The sequence below is a fragment of the Poecilia reticulata genome, linkage group LG7 (genome assembly GCF_000633615.1).
Source record: "Poecilia reticulata strain Guanapo linkage group LG7, Guppy_female_1.0+MT, whole genome shotgun sequence".
Taxonomy (NCBI): Eukaryota; Metazoa; Chordata; class Actinopteri; order Cyprinodontiformes; family Poeciliidae; genus Poecilia; species Poecilia reticulata.
The window spans coordinates 28,857,528-28,880,536 of record NC_024337.1 but is presented as its reverse complement, the minus strand read 5'-3'; the positions used below and the strand labels follow the sequence as shown (position 1 = coordinate 28,880,536).

The 23,009-nt window shown below is 37.1% G+C and overlaps 1 protein-coding gene across 3 annotated transcripts in view; it reads right to left on the bottom strand.

Annotated features, from left to right (window-relative positions):
- The window catches only part of LOC103467993 (kazrin), a 166,770-nt gene that overhangs the window by 117,946 nt on the left and 25,815 nt on the right, over positions 1–23,009 (bottom strand). The window lies entirely within an intron of this gene.

Here is a 23,009-nt window from a genome sequence, read left to right as displayed (position 1 = left end):
TATAGGTTTCTCTCAATCCATCTCAAAGCTGTTTTATGAGGATTTATTGTTGGTAATAAAATGGAGTGAATTTACATTAAAATTGTTTCATAAAGACCTCATCCTACATTTATTTTTTGAGAGAGTTAGAAGAAGTAGTTCTAAAATTGGTTCACCGCTGTGCGGATGGAGAGTTTTGTGTTGCAGCATTTCGCTTGAAAAGAGAAACAGCGACAGAGAGACAGACGAGAAAAACCGCAGACACTTTAAAGCTGCAGTATGTAATGTTTATAAAATTATGTGTTCTTTACATATTTTCTATACCTGTCACTATTGTCATATGGAAAATTATCTGTGAAAAACGTATCAAGCTCCTCAACCTGCTCCTAGTGCTGCATTTGCTACCTGCAGAAATACACAACTCATGGTCAAAACCAAACAATTGGAGGCAGGTGGAAGGTCTTAGCACTGTCAATCAACCTTGGGTATGTGCTGCTCAATAGTGGCAGAGAAACAACTTACAGTTTATCCGCCATCATCGGATTGTCAGAACTAACCCTCTAAAATGTCTCGCACCGTGGGCCCAAAATTAACTTGAATTTTTTTCAGTTCATCCAAAGACCACCCACCATGTGGGGTGTATGTTTGCACTGATCCCAAAGCAAAATGATATTATGTTTGCCTTCAACTGTATGTGTGTTTTAAAAAGACTTTTATATTTAAACTAACTCACCAGAATGTGGGATCAGGTTTTCCATCGTGAACGAAGGAGCCAAGTGCTTCTTTCCACCTCAGGATATTTTTTCCACGTAGGCATTAAAATGTTGTTTTACATCGATAGACCCACAGTCAGTTTCTTAGCTCTAGCCAACACACGAGCTGATAAAACATATCAGAGCCAAAATGTTACTCCAAGTGATCCATCTGCAGGCCTCAGGGGGAAAATTACCAACCCAAGTCAGTATAAAGCTTTAATTTGACATTAGGTTGCCAAAACATGCACGCTCACTCAGCAGTGCAGCTGGGTAACCCGTCCTGCCATGTGCTGAGTGGAGGTTAGCCACCATGCTGCTTAAGCTGGAGGAGTGGGTGACTGCTGCGCGCTCCCGGAAATTATTACAGTAGCCTGAGGCGCTCTGTGAATGTGACTGTGCGCCTGAAGGTCAGAGACTGCGCTGCACACAATTGAATTGTCTCATATAAAAGTTAATGGGCCACCAACAGCAGTAAGTAAGCAAAGAAGACGGGAACAACACAAACACGCTCGCGACACTTCATCCATCTGCCCAGGCATCCCCCGCCCAGCTCACTCTGTAAGCGAACGTCATGTTATTTATAGACGACCCCGGTGCTGTGTGCGATATACCGGTCACACGGGACGACGGACACATACATGCAGGCAGGACGTGGGGGGAGGGCAACGTACCTTACATTAAAGGACTAATAAACTGGTTACTAGCTCATGTTCATGATTTAAACTTTTTGTAAACGCAGAACCATTTGAAGTACTTACATCGTTGATGCCTTTACAACATTTTTTCATTCTCCTTGAACTTTTTCACCTTGTGTCATGTTACAAGCGTCAAGATCATTGCATTTTATAAGAATTTTTATTGATCGACCAGTTCAAAGAAGTGCATAACTGTGAAGTGGGAAGAGTGTTTTATTTATCTTAAAAATTAAGATCTTAATAGTGCGGTGTGCATTTGTGTAAATTCAATACTTTGCTGAGCAACCTTTCCCTTTATTTATATTCTTGGAGTATTTCTCTACTAGAAAGAATAACATTTTTTAAAAACTGTTAAAAAGTGACTCAAGTAAATGTAACATAGTAAATGTAGCTTTTCAACCCATCTGTGCTTTCAACAAGACTCCAGTAAGGTTAGATTTGTGGAGTTTGTGCCTCACACATTTTTTCCAGCTGTGCTGTAGGTCTCAGCAGCTCCTCCACTCAGCCTTTAGGCTTCTTTTTTTTTTATTTATGCCATTTTTGCCAGTCTTTCAGCTCGTTTGTGCAGTCCTTTCTTAGTTAATTTGTAGCCATGCTAATTTCTTTCATTTTTTGAATGATGGATTTAACAGTATCAAGGGTTATTTTATAGTATCAGGTGCTTTAAACCTCAACATAAAATCCTCCCTGGTCTGCATAACTTGATCCTCGTGAGTTTTTCTAGCACATTAATTAGGTGCATTATGAGGATGGTTATCTTCATTTGGTTTTATTTAAGGGTATGAGAATAAAGGGAGTAAATATACATACGAATACCATTTTTTGAACTATTAAAAATTGAAATGTAAAGCATCTTTCCTTTTCCTTTCTGCTCCACTACAAAGGCAAGTACTTTTTTATTTGACTCTCGTGTAAAATCCCACTAAATTACATTGAAATCGTTTTGTATAATCTACCGATACATTGCTTGTCTTCTTTTTTCATCATAGAAAGATGTTACTATGTCAGAAGGATTTGTGCAAAATGAAAGAGCTTACAGAACTGTATTTTGGTTCCCTTTAAAAAAAAAAAATTTTTCTCAAACTTTTCAGACCAGACTGCAAAATACAAGTGGACTTCAAGTCAAACGGAAGCCGAATCATGCTTTCATCTTTTACATGGACACCCGTTCAACTAATTATGATAAATACTGTATATCCACCATCTCCTGTCATCGCAACGCAAAGTGAAAAATGATTAAAAACGTGTCGTTTGATTTGATTGGTTGATTCAGGAGGAGAGCTGCGCCTCATTCCTGTGGATGTGTGTTGAAATCTGTTTCTTTGTGTTTAGCACATAAGTGGACCTTTGTAGAAAGGTTCTTTTTCTGAGGTCTTGAATGTGTCTGCTGATCAATGAAGTGAATCAGGACATGAAGGATAAGTAATTAGGGGGTGTGCTGGGGGCTTTATATTAGCATATGAATAGTGAAAGTCGGGAGTGGAATCAGCGCGCAACCATTCTTCATTGTCGTGCAGCCGAGGGGGCATATGGCATGTCTTTTCCAGCAAAGTTCCCTGATTTAACTAAAAGTCGCTGAAGAAAGTTATTGTACTTAAGTCTGTGTGCAACACTTTTTCTGCATGGCTGACCTCAATTGTGCACTTACAGCAGAGGGATTATGTTGCTAAGGAATAAACCACCAAGAACACTTTACACTGGCTTTGTGTTTGTTGCCTGGAACTGGAATACAACAATTTCAGCTGCTGTGGCAAAACAGCAACATATAAACAGAGCATCTGTTGCCATTCAACCTATTTTAACCGAATGCATGTAGAAGGTAACATTTCTCTTTGTTTTTAAACCCAAAGGTTTTCAAAAAAACATTTCAAGCTTAAATTGATTTGGGATAATATTTCAGTTTAAACTCTCAACACTTAAGGGAAGCACTAAAAGAAAAGAATGTCCTTTAAAAATCAAATGTAAATTTGATAACCACCAACCTGGAAAAAAAAAAAAGACTCACTCAATTTTATTTATAAAACAAGAGAAAGCGTTCACACTTTATCATCTCACATCAGTATGACAGCTTCAGGTGAAATATAGTTGCCACTTTGAGAGGCTTAATTAATAACAACCACTACAAATGTGGAAATGAAGGGCAAATAGAGAGGAACTGCTAACTTGCTCTTTCCACAACTGTTCAAAAATATTAATCTGGCAGTAAGAAGCAGTGAGACACTGGTCAAAACCGTTCACTTGGGATCTAAGAAAGGACAACTCTGTGTGGAAGTGCTCTCTAAGTGTTTTCCTGCAAGTCACATTTCTTCAAAAAATAAATCTTGAATCCAGCAGTCATGTTCGTTTACAAAAATAAAACAAATACGGATTTAGAAAACGGGCTGCACAGTGGCGCAGTTGGTAGAGCTGTTGCYTTGCAGCAAGAAGGCTCTGGATTCGATTCCCAGCCCTGGTCTTTCTGCATGGAGTTTGCATGCTCTCCCTGGCAATGCGTGGGTTTTCTCCGGGTACTCCGGTTTCCTCCCACAGTCCAAAAACATGACTGTCAGGTTAATTGGCCTCTCCAAATTGTCCCTAGGTGTGAATGTGTGTGTGCATGATTGTGCGTCTCTGTGATGCTCTGCGACAGCCTGGCGACCTGTCCAGGGTGACCCCGCCTCTCGCCTGGAACGTTAGCTGGAGATAGGCACCAGCAACCCTCCCGACCCCACTAAGGGACAAGGGTGTAAGAAAATGGATGAATGAATGGATGATTTAGAAAACCATTACAAAGTGATGGTCAAAAGACTCCTGGACTGTCAAACGTCTACAATAAGCAAATGCTTTACATACATTTGTACTAATTATTTAACAGCCAATCAAAAAGCGCCATGTAATGAGCTTAAACAAGATACAATTTCAGGTGCTTATCTTCTTCAAATAGTGTCACAACTATAACTCACAGAAAAAAAACTCAATTTAAAAAAATTGTTTCCATCATGTTTCAAATATATAAAGGTCTCCTACAGCATGCAGTGATTTCAGATTCCAGGTCTCAGAGTTGGGGGATGTTTATATAGAGCTTAATGGTTCCTACACAACAATTTGTGTGAAGTCATTCAGACTGCCTCTGCATTGCAGAGTTCATGGGCTGCACCAAAATCACCTGCTCACTGAGAGCATCTGCTAAGGCCAAGCAGCAAGGTGGGAAAGATGTTAAAATGCAGAACCCTGCGAATGTGAACACTTAGTATTTTTGAGCCCTAGAAGTAAGAGTAAAAAGTTTGATGAGGGGGAAAAAAAAAAAAAAAAAAGGGAATTTGAGTTTTTATTGCTGAGCTCTATGTTGAAAGGCGATCTCGACAACACAAATTGTCTCATTCAGATGAAACCACACACAAATAAAAAAAATAATACACACGGTTGTGGGAAATTAGAGGGAAATGTTGTGAAAAGTAATTTGTTCTAGAAATTTTTTTTAGAAGGATATGTTCCCGACCAGGCTCACGTATTCGAAGACTTTTTGCTTTCTCAACAATGTTGTGAAAGTCCTTGGGTAAAAGGGTACATCCTGTTTCCTCCAGGAACAGATAAGAATTTATAAAAACGGCCAAAAAATGTGAAAGGAAGCCCTCTGTGTCGTCAGTGGGGATTTTTACATGCAATTTAAAGAACTTTTAAAGGAAATTATTTTTTTTAATTAAAGTCTGTTTTTTCCATCTGAAATCATGAGATGCTGATGGTTTTATTTAAATAACAATACAAACATTTAATGCCATCTATGTAACTATAAGAAGGAATTCCAGACTAGACAATTAAATGCTTTAATTATTATGTATTAACCCGTTTTTAGTTCCCCCTTTCAGGCTTCTTTTGTTTTCACTTGTTATGCTTGATATTAATGTTTTTATTGGTCTAATTTAATATTCCAACATTTAGGTATGCTACAGAAAAAGGACTTCAAACTCCAGTGGAAGCTATTATCCACAAATGGATAAACCATTGATTAGTGGTGAACCTTCCCAGGAGTAATCAAGCCTCCAATTTGGGTTTAGTTGGAACATTTTTTGCAGAAGCATTACCTAATAAATAATCAATTGACAAGTACTTTTCATATTTACTTTGGTTATCAATTTCAAAATGTGGTTGAGCTGAAATAGAAATAAGTAAAAAGTCACGCAAAATTAGAAGAACTTTTTAAGGATGCGATGATTTTTGAACAGCGTTACATCCATGTTTGGACCACGGCTGAGAGGAAGGCTCAGCCTTCCTGGTTTCTGTTACTGAGTTTTGCATTCCACCAGTAAAATCCAATTATTTAACACATGCTGAGAATGTAGAAGTCAAAACAAAATTTATAAACAATGTTGCAGGGTGCATATTTTTCCAAAGAAAGACTTTAGCACAACCCAGTGCCTGTTTTCTAGCAAGAGAAAATGGCTTAAAAAAAAAAAGAAAAATAAAATAAATAAAAAATGCCAGCTGGTTAGTAATTCTCTGATTTCGAGGCACATTGTTGCCCCCACACCTCATCATGTCTAACAAGTGACCACTGGTCGTGATTTGTATAGGAAGAAAGAGCGAGAATGGAGACTGAACTTTAAATACTCAAAAATATCACCACATTTGAAGCAAGCAGCATGTTGGAGGTTATAGGCAAAACAAATAAAGTGAAAGGTTGAGTACAGCTTTGTACACACTGTTTATCCATTTCTGATACGATGAACAGAGAGGAATACAAAACAGCCACCCTGATTAATATTTTAAGTCATACTACCAGAAAACATGGTTTTATTTTCCAACTATTACGTCACTCTTTAGCCCAGGAACAAATATCATAAAAGCAAAAATACCATCCGGGATGACACTGTTATGAGTTTTAATAGTTACACTTGGAGAAATGGTCAGTATTATTGTTTTAAAATCAAATTAAGCAACAGAATATAATATATAAAAAAAATATGTTTACATATTTTTTAAAATGCACTGCAGATGGCTAAAGTGCTCCTTCAGCCATCTGGAAAAATGCAAAACCACCAATCAGAGCCATGAGGAGTGTCTTAGCGCCGTCAATCACATTTGTGTAAGTGCTGCAGCTGTGACAATGATGGAGAAACAACTTGCCATCAAAGGTGGCCATGCTAACTAGCCTGATTATTCACGGCAGACTCAATGACACGACTCTTCTGCTAAAGTCTTTACCAACTCAGCAGATTCCTTAAACTGCCGTCTGCCGAGAGTCTTTTTATACTTGAAAGGACAATCAAAAATGAGAACTGTACTGAAGCAAGCTGGTAGGTTTTTATTTTTTGTCCCTCCAATCAATACAACAAATGAAGTTGTAAAATTGTGTTAATTTTAATGTTGCTAAATGTTGCATGAAAAAACACCAAGAAGGATCACAACAGTAGCGCAGCATGTCTAAAAAATAAATTGGTTAAGTTATTATGATGATAAAATATGGGTGTTGCTGAGAGACTGAGCATGACAAATTAATAGAAGTATCAACACTACTGCTACCACTAATTGATATGATAAATTTATATTATGGTTCAGGGAGGACTTTTTGTGCTATAACTTAAATTTGTAAAATCACTTTTATTTGAACACATTTAAATAAAAGGTATAGTGAATGAATGAATGGTTGAGCGATCATTCAAATATTCTCACTGCAACAACACTCACTGTGCACGAACAGAGTTCAACATATTCACAACACGTAACTTGGTGTGAGAAGGAAAACAATCAGAGTGAGACAATTTCAAAGAATGTTTTCAGTCAGATGGAAAATAATCACATGTTGCTCTGTTCCGTTTTCATATTGAACGCATGGACACAAACAATAATTATTCAATAGAAAATGATCTCGGTCTTATAACGCAATCATATTTCTGCTTTGAGGGAGAAAAGGCGAGTTTCCATATGACACAAAAAGACGCACAGGTTCTCTATAAAGAGAAGGCCAATAAACAGACAGGAGTCTGCAGAATTATATTTACATTGTACAAATATATTTATATCCTTTTCTGGTGAAAATATCTGGACTGAACGATAGAAACCGGTTTGGGAGAAGGAGAGACACCGTTCTGCAGTCTAAATCCTGGAGGATTAAACATTTGGATAACTGGAAGGTCACAGGCTTCTACAAAGGTCAACACCAAGTCTTATTTAGCAAGGTGTGGTTAGCAGAAAATTTGTCAAAATCTTTTTAATTTTAATTGAGGCAGGTCTTCATTTTCACATAATTACAGTCAACTAAGAGGCTAAAGACTGTGCTGTAGTACCAGATGCGACTAATTTCTCATGGTTTTCTGAATGTCTTTTCTCATTTTTTGCAAATTGACATTTTCCTGTTGTACATTTACATTTTATGTTCTAACCCTCAGATAGAGGATAAATGGCTAGCACACACTCATCACCACACACAAGAATGTGAGACATTTAAGAGAATCATTAAGAAATCATTTTAAGAAATTCACAAATGTTCTGTATGTTCACAAAAGATTTCACATGACAAATGTGAAAAACACACACACTGGTTATTACCAACAGAAATAGAATAAGCAACTCTACAAGCTTGTGACACGTGGATTTCAAGTCTCTCCATGTTTGACGGAGAAGGAAAGATGGAAAAAAAATGAAAAACATTTTTGTTTAAAATGGCTTTCTGAATATGCCCTCACACATAATTCTATATGGTAAGGCTCTTATTACACAATTAATCTACAGAAAATGATCTCCATGCAAACTGATCATTTTGGCTGCAAAAGAATTTGAGGCAGAAAAAAGAAAAATATATATTACTGCTTTCTAATTGAGCAGGGCAGTGAGCCCAGGCACATTCCTAGGTAGTAATGAACGGATTATTGATCCTTTTTCTGCATTCCACATTTAATTGGGTTCTTATGAGGATGAGAAATTGCCTCCAGGACGTCGAATAAAACTTACACATAAAAAAAAAATAATAATAATAATTTTGAAAACTGCCACATCAGACTAATTAATGATTCTTGACCCAAAACAATAAAATATTTGATCAAGAATTCTAATTTAAAATTGTGCTTGGTATTAATAATGCTGACGATTATATATACATTTACCTGTTCTGCTACCTAAAACAGTTATTTTGTCCATGGAGGCATTTTTGGATGCAAACTCATATTCTATGTGAACGTTCAGTAAATGTTTGGCATGAATTTCATATTCACTTGGGGTTCATTTGGCATGGAGGGACAGAAAAAGGAAAGGAAGGAAGGCAGGAAGAAGGAAAAAAGGAAAGAGTAACAGAGAAGGAAGGAAGGCAAGAAGGAATAAAGAACAAAAAAGGTGGGGAGGGAAGAGAGGAAGGAAGGGAATACACAAGAAGAGAACAGAATAAATTAAAAAGAAAAGGTACAAAGGGGAAGAGGAAGGGACAAAGGATGGATGACCACAAGGTATGAAAAGATGAAAAATGTGACAATGTAGGAAAGGAGACAAGGAACAAAAGAAGGAAGAACATAGCACAGAATATTTAGGAGTTAAGTCTGGAAATGGACATGTGTTTTTTTGTTTTTTTGTTGTAACTATCTGGACCTTTAAAATACTGAAATCAAATTCTGGACTTCTCAGAGTGTGTGTGCATGTGTGCAGCTGTGTGTGCTAATATTTGGAAGCATGCCCCTAAGCAAACTGCAGAGAAACATGGACCAGTAAATCCTTTTCTCAATACAGTGTAAATTATTTGTTTTTGCCTTTCTGTGCAAGTTCAAGCCCAGTATCTGTAATTACAATCAGTTCATTAAGATGAGCAGCATGTTTCGGGTGACAAACAAGCTCCCGGAGAACGGATACTGATGCGTTTGTTGTTCTTGGCACCAGCAGCACTGCGTGTACGCTCAGGTGAGAAATGAGATACATGGATGTACCCAGGGTAAAGCCAACGAGTTTTCACATACAGATACGCTCTCCCAACGCTGTCTGACAAGAGGGCGAGGTTTGCTGCAGGAATCTGTGCTACTAGAATAACTTTTATCCTTATCCTGTCCTCACCAATTTTCTGTAATCTCTAGTTCCATTCACACTAAGCTCCTGTGCCCATTTTGCTGCCTTCATGTGGCCATTGTAGGTGTGAGGCTGATGCTGATGGAAGGGGGGGCCGGGGGGGGCGGGACATTTCTGGATAAAAACCATAAAACCAAATGCCAGTCTGCTGCCATGTGAAAGCACAGGTCTACTGTCGGACACAAAACTGATTTTCAGACTAAGAATCTGGATTCTTTGAAGTGTGACAAGGAGGCTACGCAAAACTCACAAGTGTTATAGGAAAAAAAAATTTTAATAAGTTTGAATCTGTTTGGGTTATTTCAAAAAGCACTTTTTATTCTGAAAATAATAAAGCCTGTGTTTGCAGAAGGAACATTGAAAGCGGATTTTGGGCCTCAGCAGACAGAAACACCACCTTCAAAAACAATCAAACCGAATACCCCAAAGGTCATTTATTCATGGAGATTCTGAAATAAATCTGGTTTTATTCCAATTAATCTTGCAAGATGCCATAGAGACATTTAGGTTGGTTCAAAAACTAAGGCCTACGTCTCAAATTAGCAGACCAAATTATAACCATTCACGATGTCTTTGTAAATGTTTTGTAAAACTGAACACTCGGAAGTTGCTATTAGCTGCTTCACTTGCAGTAGAATGGGAATGGGGTGCTAAATGAAAAACACATAAAACTTCTTTGAAATGCAAAATACAAGCAGGATAGAGTCCGTATTTAAACTCGCATTATTCAGTAGCAGAATAAATGTCACTTAGGGCTCATATTTAGAAGAATATGTATAAATAGGATGGCTGATCTGATTGAAAGGGAATGACTTTGTTTTTGTTGCTTTTTTCCTTTCAGGTTGAGAGACAGCTCCTGTCTCTTCTGTTCAGTATGCAACAGCCATCAGCTTGTGTGACGAGGACAGAGAGACGCTATGTTTACCTGCTATATGGTGGGAGAGGCTGTGGAGGGGGGTCTGGTTGTGTTGATTCATCCCTTCAAAACCATTTTGCCTCAAAGGCAAACAGCCTGAATGATGAGCTTTTCTACACTCTAAAACAAACACATATAAATAAAATAAGACAAACGGCGCATTGTTTCTTTCTTCATTGAGGAAACCTTTGAAGGAGCTTGGAGTCAAGTTGACATTAAAACGCCGAACTAAAGCTTACATCAGTTTACTACCGTTACTACCGTTTTTGACTTGCAAAAAAAAAAGACAATATGCTAATTTAGTTCTTGCAGCACAAAAGAATCTTTGTTTTGCATCTTTCTGAGAAGACAAACTGACAACAGCTCCACACAGAAAGATAGAAACCAGTTAGCATTTCACTTGCAACGGCAATAAGCTTTAACGTTTCAACTTTTAAAATTGTCAGCATAACAAATAAAATGCAGAACTACAGAATGCAGTTAGATAATTGATAAAAACATGCATCTTGCGTTCAAGATTTACATTGTTTTTTGTCTAATTTTTACTGTTTTAGTCTTGTTTGGTTTTGAAGTTTCCATATAGTACAATTAATTTCTTTTTGATACATCGGTCATTTTTAGTTCATGCTAGCTGGTTTTGGGTGCATAAAGTAATTTTTTTTTTACATTTTCTTTCAAAAATATTCACTATTTCATCAAAATCTTCAGGGAAACAAAAAAGTTAAATGTCTGTTTCTCTCCAAGTAAATGAGTTGATCTTCTCAACCAAAGGAAGATGCGTTTTAGCCTGAATGAATTGAGTTAAATTTGTTGACTGTCGATTCATCTGAAGTGGAATTAGACCACAGTCATTATGACCGTGGAGAAGGAATAGTAATCAATTATACAAATAGTGAGAGGAGCCTCAAAGAGCACCATAGGGAATCAGCTTCTCGTCGCTCCTGCCATCACACATCAGACTTCTCCCCAACATATGCAGATTTTTGCAAATGAACCATTACTTCAAGTAATAAATTAGCATTGAGTGCTTGTTGACTGACTGTGTGTTTAGCAAAACAATGAAACTGGAACACATTTGTGTGCTAACCATCCGAGTCTGGGCACAGCCATGTTGCATACATTTATGTAATATGGAGGAGGGAAATGTGATGTGAATATTCACTGTTTGCCAAATAAAAAATAAATAAATAAAATAAAAAAATTCTTGTGACTTTTCCTGTCTGACTGAACGCTGGACATAAGGCATATTATGACATACACACTTGGGACATTTGGTGGGTGAAATTTTTATAACATTAACCCTTACAGGCATAGTGGTCACTACAGTGGACAGCTATCCAAAAGCCATTTTCTTGTGCTTCTTGTGGATTTTCATGTTATAAACATAGACTGAAGTGAACACTAATGCATCATAAAATACATCAACTACTGGCCATCAGCTGCAAATGCAAGAAATTATTTTTTGTTAAATCCAATATGGCCGACAGACAAAAAAAAGCACGCCAACCAACCCGGTCCCTCTTTGTAGACGACTCTACCAGGTAAAAAAATATATCGTGACATCAGATAACCCCTAAAGAACAATACTAATGACACTAATGATGTATTTGTCAAATAACAGGTTTGTATTTGGAGAAAATTCCAGTTGATCACCTAAAAAAATATATATATTTTTTTGTTAGCAATTTGTTTTACCTACCTTTTTTATGCCTTAAGAAAAAAAAATGGAAAAAAATCCTGACACAAAAGATCACAATTCACGCATGGAAGGGTTACGACCAAATTATTGGTTTTTATGGCAGATTTAGATTTAAAATTATATTTTTTTACAACTACAAAGTTTATTTCTGATAGCACATGGGGAAATTTTCTCTGGCCTTAAACAAGCCATTAATGCTCCAATGCCAGTTAAAACACATCTACAAAGAAACTCCTTCACGGCACTGTAAAAGACCCAGTAGTTATAAATGCTTCACTGCAATTGTTGCTATAAAAGTAAAACATTTAAGGGAATGAAATCCTTAAATGTTACAACACAACACTGATTGTGGGAAAATAGTTCATAGTTCATATTTGAACACAACTCGGATCAAAGTCTCCACCTTAAAAAGTTAAATGTGGCAAAATAACTCATCTTCAAGTTGTCTTCTAGTGAAATGATTACACTTTTTGCATCATACCTACAAAGCAGGTTTAAATAATATAACAACTCAACTGATGACATTCCTCATCCATTGCCTCTTTTGTGCACAATTCCCTCAATTCCACTTAATTTACAACCGCGGGACAAGACTCACAGCTGCATCTCAAAGGCTCACAAGTGATCAATCTGAGCAAGAGGTCTGCCGGAAGAATTACCATGATTTATGGCCTTCAACACTGTTATTTACAAGTGTGTCAGAGCGGCCCGGCAGGAGGTAACTCATGGGAGCATCCCGATGGAGGCAGAGGAAATCAGAGATAGCTAAAGTGTAATTATCTGAATGACAGATAAAGAGGCAAAAAGTGAGGAAAACCTTGACTTTTGCTAAAAGATGAGTTCACAGCCAAAGATTCTCAAAATCAAAATTAAAAAAGGGGATAGTGGAAAAGGACATTGATGAAAAACAATATTAAAATGCAGACTTTACTCCCATATTGAAAATCGGTGCCAAAATAAAAAAGCAATGTATAACAAGATTTTTTCTCATTTATATATAGATATAGTTAAAGACACAAAGAGGTCTGCTGCACAGTGCAAGCCAAGCTAATGATCAAATTGCAGCAACATGTCTGTTGACTCATTCATCATAAAAACAATTTGGATCAATGGTCTGCTACTAAAGAATTCCAACTATTCTGATATTTTTCTCAGCGTGCATTCTGACAAGATATAAAAATTTCATTATAATGACATTTACTAATATACTTTAAAAAATCTCACTGACCATGCTGGTACCTCTTATTGTATTATACAGTCTTATTGTATGCTTTCTCTGTGGAAGTTTCAAACATGGTGACCACTAAAATCTCTCTTTTTTTAATAGATAAAAATAAATCAGCTATTTTTAGGGGGCAGGGGTTCTGGTCTGATTTAGTGAACTAATATGTTGGATTATGGTCACTGGACCTTTTGCCATGTCCATTATCTGTGTGGATCTCCGCTCACAATTTCAAGTGCATGTCCTGCCTTCCCCTTAATCTGATCTGAATTTAATTTGGATATCATTACCTGTGAACTGCCTGGACCCTGTCCTTCCTACAGTATTATTCACCTCTCAAACATCTCATTCTTCAAACCTTGCAGCTTTTTCTGCACTGTCAATCCTCCCGATAGTCACTCATTGTTGCATTCTTTAACTCCCTTGTAATTACCTTAACCTTGAACTCCTTTCCATACTCCTTATTCTGTGTATTCTGGGAACAAATAGAGGTGAGAAAAGACGAATTTTGCTCCTAATAAAACTTCAAGAAATATATGATTTTTACATAAACATTCTAAAACTTGTGTTTATATATATGTATGTGTTTAGATACATTTATATACCAAAAGTTTTGGCTCTTCTAATTTTTTCAAGACATTGCAAAAGTAGAAAACACTTAGCAAATACTATGAAGTTTTAGCTGTACTTATGTGAATTTGTCATTTGTGAGACTGTGATTTTCATTTAAGGCCAGGTTCTTTCAGCGTATTTGGTGTAAAAAAAAATCCTTTAACATCAAATAAAGGTGATGATACAGTCCGCTGATTCTACAAGTATTAATAATTGTCAGTAATTTATTTTTTAGTGCCAGCCACACATTAAGAAATTAGTCGCATGCAAATTGGGAACATCCCTACAAAGTGATTGACATTTTTAAATTAACCCCCAAAAGGCTCATTTAGCATGTATAGTGTTTTATATGTGCGCATGAGCAACAGCTTAGGTTTTGGGTCGCAGCTCCAAAACGTTTGTCACAAAAACAACACTGCATATCACAAAAAAAAAAAATATATATATATATATATACATACGTTAGTTTTCAGCCAAAAATTTCTGGTGGTCCACATCAATAACAGAATAACCCCATTAGCAGAAAATGTAGGCTTTAGGACAGGTCAGCAAAGCCCAGAGCTAAATCAATGGAGTCATTTGGAGAGAGAGATATGGACAAGATATTCCCTCACAGTTTAACAGATGTAGATCATTTCAACAAGATAGAGGGGGCAAATATTACCAAGTCAATATGTGGAATATTAATAGACTCCTGAAAAACGGACACGTAAGGCTCTTTATAAATCAAAGGGGGCTTTAGAAAAATATTGAACTTCCTGTCTGTGTGCATGTGTGTACTTGTTTGGAAGCCACATTTAAAAAGAGTGTTTCCTTTTTTTTTGTTCCAATGAAAATCTTAGCTTGATGTTTGCCATAAACTCACTTTTCAAGCTGTAAAATGTTTTAGCAATAAAAAAAGAACATTGTGTTGGCGACCACACCACACAACCCTTCACTTCATTCAAGACATCACAGCAATGAAGGTTCTTGCATTATGTTTACAGTTTGTGTTTATCTGACCTTTTCAAATGGTGCTACAAATCTGGTAATGGAGGAAGGGAATTCAGACAAACTCTGACCTTTTCTTAATTTGGCGGTTCAATATAACAGTAAAGCTTTCAGATGTTTCCCTCAAATGTAATATAAATGGACACGAGTCAAACATGAAAGTGTATTTCCCTCATTCCCCAGGTTGGAGTTTAGCAACCAGCCTGAACAGACTGTGGGGGAAACAAAAAAAGATTGTGCTTATTCTTTCTTTGCTGGTCATTTCCATTTAGTGCAACTAATTAAAACACTATACATGCTAAATGAATCTTGCAGGGTTAATTTAAAAATGTCAATCACTTTGTAGGAATGTTCCCAATTTGCATGCGACTAATTTCTTAATGTGCGGCTGGCACTAGAAAAATAAATTACTGACAATAATTAATACTTGTAGCATTAGTATCATCACCTTTATTTGACGTTAAAGGATTTTTTTTTTTTTTACACCAAATACGCTTAAAAAAGAACCTGACCTTAAATGAAAACCACAGCCTCACAAATGACAAATTCACATAAATGCAAAGTATAGCTAAAACTTCATAGTGTTTTCTACTTTTGCAATGTCTTGAAGAAATTATAACAGCCAAAACTTTTGGTCTTACTGTAATTAAAATTCCCAAACACAAATGATGCACACAGTGTGAAAATCAGAAAATAAAAAAAAATAGTGTATATTTGAAGATTTCCCACATCGTATCCAAGAAACACCCACTGGTGCTCCATATCACCAAAGTTTATTGAGCTGAATACTCTGAGGTATTCTACTGACGCAATATTTAAACATTTATAAGTAAATTATGCAATGTGAAGGCAGTATTAAGAAAAATCTGCACCCCCAAAAAATATCTTATGTGTCTGGTATTTAGGAAATAGATGTAATTTTCATCATTCTTACTGACCTAAGACAGGAAAACAAACACTAATGAGAAAACCAGGTTACATGTCCCCTTATACAATAAACCCCTGGTATTCGCTGGAATTGATGACTACTAATCACCTGCAAATAGCTAAAATCTGCAAATATATCTGTTCCATGAAATACTAGACCAATATTTCGTTAGTTATTTGGAGTTACAGTCCACAGAAAAATCCTCCAATAGGTGAGAACACAAACACTGCACCATGAGGTCAATATAGGTCCACTAGAGTAGGTAGATATCTGGTTAGAGCTGCTTGTTCAGGTCCACTCATGATTTATTTAACATTCCCAGACTGTTCAACAAAAGTAAGTTCAAATTTAAACTCACACAATCTTGTTAAAATGTGAATCGTTCCCCACACACAAATATATGCCAGCAGAGACCATCAATATCACAAAGATTTATCTGGTTACTGTGATGGAGCAAAATGGCTTCAAGATATGACTTTGACTGCGCCTGAGCCTCCTCCTCCTCCTCCCGCTTCAGCTGAACAGACAGATGTAAGTCATCTGGAGCAGCTCTCAGCATGGCGGCATGCGCCAATCTGACAAATCGTCTCATAACTCACGCCAAATAGTTACACACGGCACACTATTACCTTCATCTAAACGTGCTTCCCAGGAGCGACACGTATTTAAACCAACCTGTCTTGCCATTCACATCATGTCATACTAATAATGTTACACACTTAAACAGGCTTACAGGATTACCTCCCTCTCTGGAACCCTACAATCTGTGCTAAAAACAAACATGAAAAGAAGATTATGTCAGCGTATATGAGATGTTATGTAAAGGCAAACGCACCCCCAGCCGACCGCGTTTAGGTTTTAATTTTGTAGATGTGCAGACCAGAAATTCTGCCCTTCAAAATGCGGAAGATGGAAGAACAAGGAGATCTGAGTAATGTCCAGTCCTTCGGGAGAAGCAGCTGGTTCCTATCGATAAAGCAGAGCGAATTCATTTAGCGGTAGGAACATGGTGGCTTGTGTTAAATGCATTATTTTTTTTTTCTTTTTCTAATTGGAGAAAGAAGCAGTGCTTGTTTAGCCAACACTAAACGCCTCGGGGGAAGAGGACACAACTGCCTGCTGAGAAAGAGAAAGTCATTTGTTCTAATTTTACATTATCCAATGTAGGAGGCTGAGTTATCAGAAGGAGCTAAATTGAAATACGCCCAAGCGTGCCCAGACACAGTCAGCAAGAAAAAAAAAAAAAAAAACAGAAAAATATCAGCTTTAAAGACTTAAATAAAAACAGAAGTACTATCACAAGAAGACATATGCATCCAGTGTGCTTACAGGCAGACGACACAAAGAGGATGATGCAAGGCAAGAAACATTTGACTAGGGAGAAATGAATATTGCATCTTATCTAAAGTTCTTGGCAGTGTTTTCTTTTCTGTTTGTTTGACATTATTGTTTTTTCTCAGGAAGCAGCATCTTTGACTTCGTCTGAAATTCTGTTGAAATTCACCTTCCAACAAATCACATGAAACAATCCTGATTACACAAAAACATTCTGTATAACTCAAATATACAATCTAAAATGTTCGTCTTTGCAGAATCACAGATCATGTTGGAGACCCGACATCTTTGAGTGAACGGGGAAAGTATCATGGAGGATTTTCCACTTCTTTTTAAACCACAATCCTTTTGGTGTACTTGTGAGTTAGAAAAGTGAACACACCCCTTTGGGGAACTCTCAAGTTTTCAACAAAAAAATACAGTGACTGATGTCTACTACAGAAAAGACGATCAATGATAATTTCACAACACAATCTGACTTCAAAACATCCAAACTGTCTTTTTTAGAGTGTTTTGCAAACAGTTATGCACATCTGCTCAACGATTTGAAAAATCCAGCTCATGTATGACTTAAATCATAAAATCCTTTGAATTGCTTAGTTTCAGCTGCAAGTAATGGCTCAGATAGGCGCTTTGGATTTGTTCACTTTTCTAACTCACAAAGAGATGACCCACAACTGCTATGAGTAAGGGAGCCATTACTGATAATACCGTCTCACATCATCACAAATATCTCCCTCTTCAAAGCCCAGTTAGCTCATGTTTCCAACAGATCATGCCTATAAAAAAACAACTTATTTTTCCACAAAAATTATCGGCTAATAAATTCCGGGTTTGTCGAACTCCAATAAACAATTTGAAGTAGCCCCTGAACAGCAACAAAAAAAACATAGTAGAGAAGAAAAGAAAATTTGATCTTTTACAATCGTCCTATTAGGTTTTACAGAGAGCTACTTTTTGCTTTCATTAAATTGCTTCAACTGATTGCTGTCAGTTATGGACAATATAATATGTTTTTATTTTTTTAAATCACACAGAGGTCTCAAGTAGCCATTCAGCTTAAAATCAGTCGTACTTATCTTCATCCATCCATTTTCTTACACCTTTATCCCATTTGGGTCAGGAGGGGTGCTGGTGCCCATCTCCAGCTGGACAGGTCGCCAGTCCATTGCAGGGCAACACAGAAACAGACAGGACAAACGACGCACACACTCACACCTGAGGAGGATTTGGAGAGACCAATTAACCTGATAGTCATGTTTTTGTACTGTGGGAGGAAGCCGGAGTACCCAGAGAGAACCCACGCATGCACTGGGTGAACATGCAAAACCCTTGCAGAAAGACCCCGGGGCTGGGAATCAAACCCAGGACCTTCTTGCTGCAAGACAACAGTGTTACCAACTGCGCCACTGTGCAGCCCTAATATCTTCAGAATAAACCTAAATGGCTAATGTTATCAGTTAGGAACACAACTGAGAAATTCTCCAATGTTCTTAATTTTAACAGGAAATATCGACTGAAGACGGATTTAAATGATTACTTTTGAATTTCTACTCTTGCTGCATTCTGTGCTTTGACCCAGGGTAGTAATCAAGTGGTAGTATACAACTGTGAGTAAAGCCTATATTAAGTACTGGTCCACTGATGTGACATCATCAGAGCACAGTGACAGTTTATTCAAGAGGTTCAGAGGCGATGCACTCATTTTGTCTCAAGTAGGAGAGACGAAATTTTTCCATTTCACACAAACAGTAGTAACAACCCACGAGGGTCGAACCAAAGCACATTCTTTGACACAAACCACACAGTTTGACTTTATCAGCTTTAGTTGCAAGCAGTTTTTAAGCAGTATGTCTTTAATAAATGTTCCCTTTTCAGCTCATTTTACTTCATTCAGAATCTTCCCCGTGGCTCCGATTATTTTACTGTGTCCCATTCGCATGGGTGATGAAGAGTTACAATGACTGATGTGCATGTCCAGCATAAACAACAAATCTCCACCCACACACGCACMCSCMCACACACACACACACRCACACACASCCMYYCCCCTCATCACTGGTGCTGCTACATCAGTTTCTGCACATGCTCAAGAGTCGGTTGTGAATTCCTCTCAACAGAATAAAACTGAACTAATATTACTGATCAACATAAGTTATTCCTTAATCTTGTTAAGAGAACTGTAACATATTTCTTACTGGAGTAATTGTTTTTAACAATAAGTGTTTTATTAAATATTAGACACCCTGTTTCAATAAAACGAAAGCTGTTCCAAGTAGATCAGACTCCAATCTATCTTTATTTAAATGATTTAAATTAATGCAAAACAGTTTAATGATTAGCCAATCAAAGTCAGAAGGACATGTTGAGGGCTCTGACTTCAATTTAATACAATCAAAGTTGCCAAAACCCTTTAAATAGCCTTTGATCAGTTCCCAAACATACAGTTTATCACTTTAAAGGCAATGCTATCTGATTTATAAATGCACATACAGTAGCAGTGAGGACAGTTGCAGTGGGAAAAGGACATTACCCACTTGAACAGCACTGTATTCACCTTCAGTAGGTCAGCTTTGAAGTTCAACTCAGGGGGCTTTATATGAAACCAAAATAATCCTATTTGGGCCGGTGTTTAATCACAAGAGGATCCAGCTTTTATTCTGTAACTGCTGGTAATTACTGCTGCAGATCAAAGAAATACGAACGTCCATCTTCATTAGCCTTCAAACTGAAGGAATTATGTTTTATTCTGTCAGAATAACCAATGTTTTGTTCTGTAACTATTGTAAAATTTACAGTTAATCAATGATGCACATATTCATGTGAAAGCATTCAAAATCGTTATTGACTCAGGATTTGAGACTGAAACAATTAGTTATTAATATTAATCATTTTTAATTAGACGTCGCCTTAGAAAAAAAAAAAAAAGAATTGGCACAATTCTCATTTGTAGGAGTTCATATTTTTATGCCTTATATGCAATAACGACACTCCCACAGAGCGCAATTTCAAACAAGAAGCTTCCGAATAATAATTTTAAAAAGAGTGGAGACATCTGAAATAAGAGGAAATGTGACCAAGTTTAGGTCAAAAACAAGAGCAGGTTTCAGACATGAAGATGAACGCATTTCCTTCATCTCAGGGAAAATGAATGAATATTTCAACATAGCTCGATACTAACAACCCTTCTTTGTAGGGCTTTCATCTCCGTCTAATGGGCAACGGAGCAAATATCGAGAACAAATATACACAGTTATTTGCAGCTTGGTTTCAGCAGAGGACGGCGTGGTGAAATTACATTTTTCAATACTTTATATTCAGTTGAATGCATAAATGACAAGTTAAAAAAATCAAAATAGACACAGCATTATTATATTATTTAATTAATTTAATTAAGAAAGTCTCAGATTTGGAGACAGTCCAGACAACTGTCGAGGTAGAACCAGATGGTCAAACATGATGATTTTTTTGTTGTCAGGGCAGAAATTGGTAAACCTCAAGATGCATCTTTTTTACTGAGAAACCACTGGATAGACTGAAGTCAAGGTTTCAGAAAATAAAAGAAAAAAATAAGCAATACAGAATTCAAACAACATGAGGCTTTGCTCATTGGCTGCTGAGCAGATTGTCGTGTAATGTGCAGGTACGTCGCACATCAAAAGATAAGGCTGCTCCACACATACCTGCTTTTAAGGTACACAGTATTTGACCTTTGAGAGCAAATGGTAAAACTAAGGTGAATGCCTCGGAGACTTTAGTAAGGAAAGATTGGGTGTCGGGAGCGAAAAGGCAGAAGATGTATCTAATGGTCTGCTTCCATAGTAACATATTGCACCTTATACACATGTATACACACAAACACAAATAAACACCTCTCAGACACGAGGACGATCGATGGTGGTTTCCACTCAGGTTCAATCAATAGATGAGCAAGTTAGATTAGGAGAGCGTTGGACCTCATCACGTTGGGAAGAGCAGTTTTCCAAGTGAGGAGAAAGATCAGTTTACCACCAGCAGCAACATTTTATAGACTCAACTATCCAAAAGTTACAATGTTTTTTTGTTGGGGTAGAAAACTTCAAAACATGAATGGTCCAATATTGGACCGTATCCAAAGTCCAATATTCCTCAACTAAAAAGAGATAAGGGTATATTTCCATATTTCTCTTTCTACAGTGCAAATTACAAATAAGTGGTTTAAAGAAATGAAAGACTGAATTTTTAAAAAGCAGAGGTTGAAGTTTGAGCTTCAATCGCAAACTTCAGGCAACAGAATGAGGGACATCAGGTGCTAAAGCAGGAAGTGGCCTTCAATATGTCCCTGAAATCTTTTCCACATGAAAAGAAGATGCATGTTGGTGTAATATTGACTTACCTGTGCATAGCATCACTACAGAATGGGACATATGACTCTGTTCGATGAATCATGATTCAAGGTACGTTTGAGAAGGGGAGTGCTCTGTTCACCGGTCCACACCTGAAGGGGTTAGTGAAGGTTTCAGCATCAAGTCTAAAAGATAACATCTTTAACTATATGTAGTTTTCTGATAGTGACCTCCAAAAAGGTCATCTGCTCATCTTTGATAAAAAAAGAAAACTTGTGTTAGAAAACCGAAAATATATTAATTACAACTAATTTTAATTAGCCAGTAATTTCAGCTATTTTTGCACATTAAGTGTATTACTGGTAATAGTTTTTCCATGATGGTAATTAAAAGCCAAAGAGAATCCTTGGACCTGGTCACAGACATAAGTCCAACTTTGCTTCATATTTTCCATCAGAACAACATAATCAAATGCTAAATATCTAGAAAGTACTGAAACCATTTTCAGAAAAAGTCAAACCAGCGTAATGTTTTAAAAGTCTTCACCTTCTGAATGAATTGACAAAATGCTGTTTTGTGAGCAAGTATTTGCATGACAGTTTAACATGATCTGATCTCAATGTTGTTCATGTAACCATAGTGGGAGAAATTTTACCTCCAGATGTCTGAGAAGAGCTTGAGGGACAGTACACCGTGGCTCCAAATGATTTTAGACTCTAAAAAAATCTCTTCATTAACAGATCTTGGATCAATGACGATGTCGGTTCGTCATTCTCCCAGCATGTTGATGTCAGTGTCGGAGCCGGGTCTTGACCTCTCATGAGAAGGTTCAAGCAGGTCTTAGACGAAGGACGGTGGGAGATGGACAGAGAGCAGGTTGTTAAATGCTTTCAGTCGTTCAGCTCTCTGCCTACTTATGTTAATGGCCCTGCTGAATCAATAACTAGTGATTCCAGACAGATGCCTGCAACAAGACTCAAACTGTTCATTTTTCTGCTACTTTACAATTTAGAAACTCAAATTATAATACAGTTTTGATGTTGCAGAAATGCATTTTAACTGAAGGTTGTAGCATTTATCCTGATGACTCATCAAAATACTTGACTGCCAACAACTTGACTGCCTGACGTGCAGCGAATAATGGAAGCAGGTTGGGACAAGATGGCTATGGGAAGGTATAAAATGGCTGGCAAATTAAAAATGAACCAAGCTGACCCACAACCCTGACATGTACCAATAATTATCTTTTTTTCTACGCGTTCCTCACTAGTTTATGCTAGAATGGTTGAATGATATTGTCCTTCTTTCTGCTTTTGCCAGATTAACAGTTGAGATTTTCAGTTTGCCTCAACTATCCAGGTAATCCATGCGTCTGCTTCAATGCAGTCATAACAGAAATCTTCCTTCATCACAATATTTTGCATTCCCTTCCTTTAGACAATCCACTGATTATTCAAGACCACAAACAAATATGCTTAAATTAAATACAAACTTACTCCAATAGTGCTTGTACATGTAAACACTTGTACAA